The sequence below is a fragment of the Eublepharis macularius genome, chromosome 4 (assembly GCF_028583425.1).
Source record: "Eublepharis macularius isolate TG4126 chromosome 4, MPM_Emac_v1.0, whole genome shotgun sequence".
In the NCBI taxonomy this organism is placed as follows: Eukaryota; Metazoa; Chordata; class Lepidosauria; order Squamata; family Eublepharidae; genus Eublepharis; species Eublepharis macularius.
In genome coordinates this window covers 86,116,204-86,127,170 of record NC_072793.1, presented here as the reverse complement: position 1 = coordinate 86,127,170, position 10,967 = coordinate 86,116,204, and positions in this window count along the sequence as shown.

The window sequence follows — 10,967 nt, the reverse complement described above, 5'->3', positions numbered from 1 at the left end:
ACACCAAGAGCTCTCTACTCACACATTCAGGAGATGTGCAAGGGAATACTTATTACAAATAACAGTTGCTTGTTGGTAGGAACTGCAGGTCCTGTTAAAACAAACAACTCTACACAAGCATTTCCATTCACCATCACCAAACAGGAGGGCTTAGTGGGAGCCCAGGGGAATGTTTTCAAGCAAATACCTCATATTCCCTCATAGTGAATTTGAATGTATTGCCTTGAACACGGTGGCAGGGAAGTTATGTCTTCTTTTGTATCTATTTGAACTGCATGTCAGGAAGTCAGATGGCAAGTTTCCATTTTCTGAAAATGAAAGCGCCATAATTGAAATGCAGAGGACTTAGTCGTGTTAGTCTGTAGTAGCAAAATCAAAAAGAGTCCAGTAGCATCTTTAAGACTAACCAACTTTATTGTAGCATAAGCTTTCAAGAATCACAGTTCTCTTCGTCAGAGTTAGTTAGTCTTAAAAGTGCTACTGGACTCTTTTTGATAATCGAAATGGAAACCCTGAAAAACCTCCCTTCTTCAGAAAAAGCATATCCCTGTTAAGGACATAATTTAGGAAGGTATGTATTTGTGCTAGCATTTGAATATCTCTGTAATTAAAATAATTATAAAGAGAGGTGGGAGTTATACCAGTATAATCACAAAGTCTTCAGATTAGGAGTGCATATATACCACTTGGGAAAGACAGGAAGAGGGGCTGTGAGGGATCTTTCAAAGATGTTCCCACCCTCACAAACATAGTGAAGTCCTCCACAACTGCTCATGTAGGCAGTTACTGATGGCAGGAGGAGGGGAGGAAACAGGGACAATGATCAGGAGGACTCCTCTTCCTGTTGAAAGCAGTCCCCTGTTGCTCTGCTGCTCCAAATAGCTGCTTGTGTTGCTTGTACAGAGAACTGGCCCTAGTTAGCTGGTTATTGTCCAGGCCTTCTCATGCTAGGCTAGTTTTCCACTCAAAAGGAAATTATTTATACAAGAAAACTTAAACTCTTACCTGCAGTCTGATGTGGTACAGACCATTCTAACACCTCCGTACTTTGCTACTTCATTACCTCCTCCGGTTGCTGCATGTATAAATCAAGCTTATGCCCCTCTCCCCATTTTCATTTCAGCATACTGTCTCAAATTGATGTGGTTAGTATGGGTGCATGAGAGTAGTTGTGTGAATTCAGTATTTAAACAGGGAAAACAATTCAGCCTGTATTTGCCAGTGAAGGTGTTCCTTTCAAAGATTTTATTCTACGTGGCTTCCACAAAAGGAATGAACAATAAATACAGAGTACTGACATTTATTTTTGTAATTCCTAGTGAACTGTAAGCACAAACTGTACAGTAAAGTAAAAATGTAAGAAATACGATAAAACAAAACAAAGAATTAAAAACATTAGTTTTAAATACTTAAGAGACGCTTTTTAATTTCAGTAAAGATAAAGGAAATAATTCAGTTTTAATACCCTAGTGCATTTCAAACTGGAAAAAAATGTTAAGATGCAATGTGAGATACTGATGTGAAAGAATTAAAGTATTTAGTAAGGTTAGATTACATAGCCATTTTGGGAGAATACCAATGGACATCATTCTTTATTATTCATTTATACCCCACTTTTCTCCACAGCAACCTTGTGAAGTAGGTTAGGCTGAGAATATGAGACTTGCCCAAAGTCATCCAGCAAGATTCTATGATAGTGTGTGTGGGGTGGGGAGTGGGGGTGGGGGTGTTGGATGAAGCTGAGTAACCCAAATCCTAGCCATGATACTACACTGACTGTCTTAGGTCATCATTCATCATCAAAACCCAAATGTGTTTACCCCGAGTTCCAAATCCTTTTAAAGGCCTAAACCCTAAAATGAACTGATCTTTGAAAAGTACATTTGTTGGCCTAAGAACTGTGCAAATTCTTAATAACAGTTTATGATAACATACTGATCACATGAAATTGCCCTATTCTGAGTCAGACTATTGGTCTATCAAGGTTTGACTGGCAGCTGCTCTCCAGAGTTGCAGGCAGGGGTCTTTCACGTGGCTTGCTATAGCAGATGCTCTAGCCAATGGTCCCTCTTCTAATTGTTATGGTATTAACATCCTCCCTGTGGGGACAGACATTGGCTAGCTAGACAATACTTGAGATGAACTTTCCAAATTTGACTTATGGAGAGTTACTGAAGCTAGGCCCTGATAAAGCAATACGATGATCAAATATGGCAAACTGCTACAGCTATATTTATAGGAGAAGAGCCATTATGTATGCTAAACATAATACTAAATAAGAGAGAGATAAGCTGAAATAAAACACAACAGCTTTTGTGTTCTCATATGCACAAACACTTAGTGGCTAGTTCTGAACAAAACTTCAAACATCTAACTGATCTAAGAACCAAACCAGATGTGATTCTGCGAGTTCCATGAATGGAGCACTCCTCTCTCTCTCTCTCTCTCTCTCTCTCTCTCTCTCTGTAAAATGCTGTTAAGTCACAGCTGACTTATGATAACCCTGTAGGGTTCTTGGCTGGTCTTATTTTTTTAAATAGTACAGGTAGGCGGTCCCTGTTCAGATTAGGACTGTAGTACAGAGAGTGTTTTTTGTGGCCGTTAAACTTCCTTCTTTTTTCTCTGCCATTTTTCTCAATCTGAAATAGCCCTCTATAAGAGGGATCCATGGGTTAAATTCATCTAACAGTTGTGGCAATTTTTAATCAGCTGTAGTTTTGATTCCAAATCTGATAGTAGATAAAGGTAGTTAAGACCTTGCCGTATGTTATTCCAACGTAAAGCTGGAATGAAACTCCACATAAATTCAAAATCTGATACTTTTAAAACAAGAAATATTATTAATTTTAGGGCAAAATGCTGCTATGTTGCTAAATAGAGTAATTTTATACCTTACTTTTTAAAAATACTTAAACGTGACTAGAGCCATTATTGAGAATATTATATATTTTTTAAGAAAAACTAATTACAATCGAATATATATTTGACATGAACCTTCCTTGAGAATTTTATCTGTTTTTGTCCATTTCTAGTTTAGCATAAGAAATCACTTTGATAGAAACTGCTGTTTTGTCTTTGCTCACATCCCAATTTGACATACAGACAGGCAGAACATTTATGGAATGGTTTCAGCTGCTCTCCACACATCATTTCAGACCACATACAATTTTTTTCTAAGATACAGCTGCACTCAAGCCAATTCACTGTGCACTGTGCACTGTACACTGATCCACTCATACATATATACAAATGAGCCGTGATCTTAAGTGTACACACCAGAGACACAAATCCTGTCACAGGTGTAAAGAATGACTGTGTGGCCTATGTAAATAGCACTGGTATAGTTATCATGAATTAATTAAGAAAATAACGTAAAAATGTTATTTTATGGACAAATAACAGAAAAAATCTGGTAATTTAGGACAACTATATTAAAAATGCAGAAAGAAAATCTTGTCACAGAGAACAGTCTACCAGGTGCTGTCAAAGGGATGGTTAGAAGAGAACTGAGGAGGGGCATACATGCTCACACACTTTGACAGATGAAGATCAGTTTCCAGATGAAAACTTTAGTAAGATCTTACACAAGAGCCATCGATATATCTCTGAGCAGCAGCACAGAGACCATGAAGAAGAATGTGCAGAGAATAATAAATAAGTTGCCACAGCATAAAGGCTATGAAGACAAGGTTGCATGCAAATTACATACATAATTTTTACATACTGTCAGAGACTAAGGGTGCTTATACCTCACATGTAACATGTAAACAAGGTCCTCACCTGTTTCCTACATGCATGTTTAATACTTGATGACTGCAACATGGTGAGGGCTTTAAAGGGACGCTGCAAATATAATAAGAGCACATAAAACCACACAAATATTTGTCAATAAATATAGATCATGCATTCGGCTGATATTATCTCATAGATAAGTCAAGATTTAGCATTTAGGGTAAAGGGTGTCACATTGTGAAGGGCACTTGTACTTTGCCTTGCTCTACCTCTTACTCTGTAAGATAGACTTAAAGCAGAGAAGCAGATGTGAGTTCCACTGGCAAAAATTCTTCAGCGTAGCATCATTCATGGACATTTAAGAAGGCCAATGGAGAGGGAGGAGAGGTGTTAAAACAACAGGGCAGTCAGCCTGCCAACAAAAACGGGGAAAGTTTGCAATATGGATGATTACATCAAAATGGGGAAGGGCTGTGCCATTTCTCTCTTATCCCTCTCTTCCTTTGCTTATTTTTCCTTAAGGAAATCTCTGACAGCTCTTGTCATTTAAGGTAGCCCATCAGCTCTTGAGAAGGCTCCTTCAGGGAGGGTAATTGGGCCATAATTTGTTTTTTATGTCAAGATGGCATCAAAGATAAGGGGGACATTTCTGAATTTGGGGGCTAGTGGGACAGGAGAAATCCTGACCTGGGTCTGACCTCAGAGTAATGACCATAAGCCCCAATAAATAACAGTTGTAGGTGAAAGATTTACAGCTGGGCAGTCTTTTGATCATAGGTAAGACTCCCAGTCTCTCAGGCTGGTTCTCAAATAAAATCAGTAAGATGTCTTCCTTGTGTTGCCTTCCCTTTATTTTTCCCACACAGGGACCAACATTAGGATCTTCATAACAGATTCTGCAATTAGACTCTTCCCTAAAAGGGTTTTAGAACTCCCATCTGAGCAGCTGCACACTACTGTGAGTTGGTGAGAAAACCCAGTAGGATGCTTTCCTATGTAAAACACAGGTTAAACACTACAGTGGCTTGATCAAACCACCTGTATTTCTTTCTGTGCTGGGGTAGACTGTCTTTTGTGAATGGTCCAAGAAATAATGTTATACAGGCCTTACCACTGGTGCTAGGTAGACTAGTATTGTTGATGGAACAGACAAGGCTTCTTATGCATACCAAGTAACCTCACTGACCACACCACCAGGGCATGATTAATTTGACTATAACAAAAGAGAATAATGATGACTAGTAACTGTAGCCCTAATCAGAGTTATGTACTTCTAAGCCCATTAACTTTAATAGAAGGGTATAACTCTGCTTTGGACTGCACCGTAAAGCAATTAGTTTTTACGATGACACAAAACTAATTTTTGGCATTAGTATGGATCTAACAAACTCTGCTGAATGCTAACACAAATACTTACCCATCTAGAACAGATCATGAAACAAAACCCACAGGAGTTGGTTTAGCCCAAATGACATAGCAACACATATCGATTTGAAGGCAGCCATGCTATCAGTGGCTTAGGGAAAGTGCCTCATCACTGTGTCACATAACATCAGCATTTGATAGAATGGACCAATAGCCCCTGGATGGTACCACAGTATCCACAGTTGTAATAGCTTTGGAATACACAATCCTTCCCTTAAGTATGAGGCCTCCAGCCTCAAAGATATGATTAACATGCTGTATTGTTCAAACACATTAACAACATCCTAAGACTTAAAATCAAGTACAGAAGCTCGTTAGTTTAAAAGACTTTATTTATTTTGAATACAATTACCTTCTTGGTTCTCTGTCCCAACCCTGAAGGTGCCCTTTCATTTACTGGATCAACTGGCCTTCCCCAGACAGCATTTGACTTTGTCATTCTCAGGCTGTCACTACTATATTTTGGAATATCTTTGCAATACTGAGTATGTATTAATTTCTCTGATAACACTAACACTGGCATAACAATGTTTTTGGTCTGTGCATAGAGTATCAAGCATATTTTAGTTTACCACACTCCCAGGCATATGTTAGTTTACTATACTCACAGAATTTAATAGATTGAGTGTAATCTAAAACAGATTATGCTACTCAGCAAACCTTTGCCTTTGGATGCAAACTGAGGTCCAAAACCTGAGAGTACATGCACTACATACTTAATCCTCTGTGTTTTACCACCAGTTACCTGCTGGAAGCCACACTGCACAGAAGAAACAGGCAGAGGTGTAATGTTGAATATATGCCATAGCAAGTCTCATGGGCCTTTTTGCTACTGCTAAGGCAAACTACAAGCCCATTCTGCCTGTGATGCTTGTTTCATCCAATTCACAGGTGTATTTTCTGAAATACTTGCATCCCACCTTTCAATTGAAAAGTCCCCAGGGTGGCTAATAAAACTTAAAAAAAAATCACATTACAAGTTAAAATGATCATTACATTGCCAAAAGATTGCACAAAATGAAAGGATGCTAATTACAGCAGAAAACAAAATATACAGCAGATTTGCCATCCATGTTATAGCAGCAAGGCCACAGGTAAGTCAGAGCAACAGGTATAACTGAGGCAGGGAAGAGCAAGGGCTGAGAAAGATCAAGATGTTGTATTATAGAACTGCAATTTCATTTTTACTGAGAAAGTTGAAGGTGAAGGGCACAGATGCAGAAATGTTTATGCCTCTGCACAATTACAGTACTGAAAGAAGATAATTCCATGTTATTTCCAGTTATGAGGGGCTTGAAATCTTTTAACATCAGATTTGTAGTTCCACGTTAGAGTCCTCTTGATCAATGGAAAAAAGATGAAAATATACTGCTCCAAAATCCGATACAGTGCACTCCCAAATTGAAAAATTGATTCTAGAATAATTTTGCCTTTCATAATGGCTCCTGTTCCCTTTGGTCCACCCTGATCTGTACTTCTATATGTACCATGGACTATTAGAAGAAAAGGTAGAAAACCTTAGAACTCCCCCCTCCCTGGTTTTATAGTAAACAGAGAAGAAGCCATCATGTCTCCAAAGAAACTAGAAACAGGAAGTGAACTCCAGCTCTTGTATGAATGGGCTAGGAGACCTTATAAGTCATTTCTTATTATGCACAATGGAAAAAAAATAAGCCTCAGCTATTAGACTTAGGCTTGCTTGATAACAGATGTTAACCCCCTCCATTAAATCTCCATTTACATTTCCCCCTATCCTCCAATCTGCCCTTTATAACAGGGATGCTGAGAAAATCAAAGCCTGGTTTCTATCAAGCATTATGGAAAGGGTGGAGAAAAGACTCCTTCAGGGATCCAATCTGCTGTATGTGTTTCGTTTCCTTCTCAACCAGGCCATTAAAAACAGTCAATCCTTTTTTTATGATATCCACATCCCTTAATGCTGCATAATCCTACTTCCGGTATCTGACAAGAACAACCATTTCTACTGGAAAAGCCTTGTTTGTGACAGGAAAATGGCTGTGATCCCTGTTGCCCAATCAGCAAACAAAGGACAGAGGTGCAGCTGAGTGATCATTACTATTTTAAATGCCCACAATCCCTTGTATTGCTTAGATGATACTGCCCTCATATGGTCAAAAAGTGCATTAAAAGGAGCAATTAATTGTACTGCTGAAAATGACTGTAGTACAGAATTTCCAATGCCTGGCCTTAAAAGAATTAGTTCTTTAGCATTTTCTAGGCAGGGAATGGTTATGTAAGTACTACTGTCTCCATCAAAGTATTGCAGAGAAAGAAGCCATGCTGCCAAAATTTTCCCTGCAAAACGAGCTCTTTCAAAACTTGTTTTAGAACTAATCCTTTACTGCATATCAGCATGAACGTAATATATATTGTAGCAAACACGGACGAGAAATATCTGAGAACTAGTACTGGTGGTGATTGTGCATATACTCTTCAAATGGTAAAGTCACAGGAAAAATAAATTTCTTCAAAAAAGAATTGGAACAGAAGCCTCACATTAACTCTCAACTCTACCAACTTACCTGTGTATGGGTCAGGACTGATGCCCTCCAGCTGCCTTCATTCACATCTCCTAGTACAGCACAGAAGGTGCATAATAAAGTAACTCTTATCTGGCTAGTTTGTGGATGAGGGGAAGGCATTTATATAAGCAGTGTTGTACAAGGAACAATCTTGGAAGTATATTTGGACAGAACGTACAAGTATACACATGTATGACTGCCGAATTTTCAGGCAGCTCATCCAGGAGGGGCAGGCAGGCAAATCACATGCCCTGAAAGGACAGAAGCAAGAAAAACACATCTGCAAGGCCTAGGGACAAGTAGTACCAAAAACAGAATTTACCTTTCATTTGGATCTCCAAAGGATCAGAGGGTCAGATAGAAATGTAAAAAATCCCATCAACAAATGTGCTAGCCTACTCAGTTACTAAGAGCTGCAGTCACAAGATGCCAGATGATTCTTGGTTGCATTTAGAAACTGCAAATACAAATGGATTGACATGGTAGCTTACAGGGATAGTTACTGGAAGAATATTCTTGTATAAGGCCACATGACATAAAGTTGTACAGAACTATTGATGGGGCACACTTTTACCAACATGAGGTTGCAAGCTTTTGGCCACACTATTAAAGGAGGCACTGAGTGAAAATACCATATAATCAATTTGAAGAATATAGCAAACCCTAATGGAATCAATACAAATCTCAAAATAATATTTTATCTTTTGTACTCTTCTGTCCTATAATTTCTTCAGTCTACAAGCAATGACTTTTTGGTTGTTAAAATGGTTATTTAATAACTAACAAAAGCCAAAGAGAAGTAGTTTGTAACATAGTATCTATTATTATTATTATTTTTTATTTCCATTCCTTCAAAACATCCTTATTCCCATACATATATACCCATTGCCCTCCCACCCCTCTCCATAAGTTCATATACAGTTTCTATATCTTTGGCAGAAATCCCTTGTAAGAATCATTCTTCTATTTATCTTGTTTCTTCACATCCGGATAAGAGGAGTTAGTCTCTGAGTCCTCTCCTTTTTCTATTCCTCCTTGATTCTTCCTCTTCCTCCTTGCTTAATTCATCACCGAAGGTATTATATCCTATAGCCGGGGAGGGTTGAGAGCTTTAGTGTATTTTGGATGGCTATTTCCCATTCAAGTTATTCATCTGTATTCCCATACCCCCCATACCCACAAGTATGAATAATGAATAAAGTCTGATATAGTGGTGAAGAGCGCGGAACTCTAACCTAGAGAATCGGGTTTGATTCCCCACTCCTCTGCTTGAAGCCAGCTGGGTGACCTTGGGCTAGTCACAGTTCTCTGGAGTTCTCTCAGCCCCACCCACCTCACAGGGTGTTTTGTTGTGGGGATAATAATGGCATACTTTGTAAACTGCTCTGAGTGGGCATTAAGTTGTCCAGAAGGGCGGTATATAAATTGAATGTTATTATTATTAAGCTTGGTTTCTTGCAGGTGACACAAAACTCCAAAACTGACCTGGTCCAAGTGACACTAGACAACCAACCCAGTGCTTCTGTAGTGAGGATTCCAGATCTGCGTCACTTTCTGTCTTAGGTCTTTTCTGCATGGTCACTTTACAGCATTTCAGAATCTATTCTGCTTCCCATGTTCTCCAGAGTTCCACACATGCAAGGGAGTCATGAGAAGCAGAAATAGTTTTTGTTTTTCCATTTTTTCCCCTTGCCCACATCCTGCGATTTTTTTTAAGCTGCTGCTCAGTTGCTGCTGGTGCATATTATGTTTGTGCAGAATCAAAACTCCTGTTCTGCTTCTTGTGCCCCCCTCTTCCTTTCCCCCATGAGCTGATTGGTCTGTCTGCCAGTAACCTCTCCCACCCTCCTCAGCTCTCTGAACTCCTGTCCCACCATTTTTATCAGTAAAGCAAGGTAAAGATCATAGGGCTTATTCTCCATTCGCTCCCTTCCCTCCTGTGTATGAATGTGTCTTATTTTTTCCCCAGAGACAGGAATTAGTCCTAATGTTGCTTCTTATTCCCTACTGGCTTTAAAAGCCAGGGAAGGGTAAAATGGCTGCTTTTTCCCTGGGGGAGGGGGAGAACCAAGTGTTTTGCACAGCTTTTTACTAAACAAAGCTGCAGGGAAGCTGCCGGGAGGGAAAGCAGTAGCATTTTAACCCTTTCCTGGCTTCACTTTAAAAAAATGAGAGTGGAACAAGCACAAAAAAGTGCATGTTTTCCCCCAGAACTCTGCCACCAATTCAGTGGGCACGGGACAGCCCAATCAGCAAATGTGTGTGTGTGTGTGGGGGGGGGGGAATGGGTTCCAATACTGCAATGTTATCATGCATGCAATTTTTTTTAAAAAATGACATCAGCTCCAGCCCCCACAAAACGCAGCTCCAAACAGACACATCTCAACTCATTAGCAGACTGATAATTGCCTTAAGGTTGTGCAGTGCAGAATTATGGGACCCCAAGCCGTTTCAGCACTGATTGGTGTAAATGCTCAGCATCTCTGGCTTAAAGTGTGCAATGCAGAATGGGCCTCAGTCTGGGTTATTCCTTTCTGAAGGATGCTGCCATGTTCTTGCATGGCATATACCCGTTAAGTTTAAGAAACTCCATTGTAAAACTGTTCATCTTCCACCAATAGTATGCAGTGTGTCAATAAATTTGGCCTCTCTAAGGAAGGTCTAAAAATTGCCAATGTAACATGGATTTAAAAAATGCTCCTGTCCCCCTAGCAATCCTTCCTAACTCAAGTTAATCTGATAGCTATTCTGGGTAGTTTGCTGGAAATTATTAAAAGTAGAACATGCTAAGGAAGTATCAATATCTATTTACATTAATTTAGAAAACTGGTATACTATCTTTGCAGAGAGGCCTTACCTCCTTAACCTGGAAGTTTTACCAACTTCGCCTTTTGGAATTTTGTGAGTGTTAAGAAGCATGTGGGTTTGGGTAAGACAGTAGGAATTACATACCATGTCAAAAGCTTTTAGGAAGTCCAAGTACCTCAGCAGGCTCTTGAATAAAGCCTAAGAGACCTGGGATAAGAGGACAAATCCTCTTAAGAACTAGTAATGGGATAAACAATAATCAGAGGGTAAGAATAAATGGTCACCTTGAGTATAAGGCAATATAAGGATATAAATAATTTAAATAAATAAATATGGACATTTCTTATAAGGAAGGGAAGCACACACTGTATTGCTTAATCTGTTCATATGGTCAGAAGTGAGTAGTGAAGTGACAACTATTCAAGATGGCACAGACAAAAGCAGAGCTCCAAGAGTACC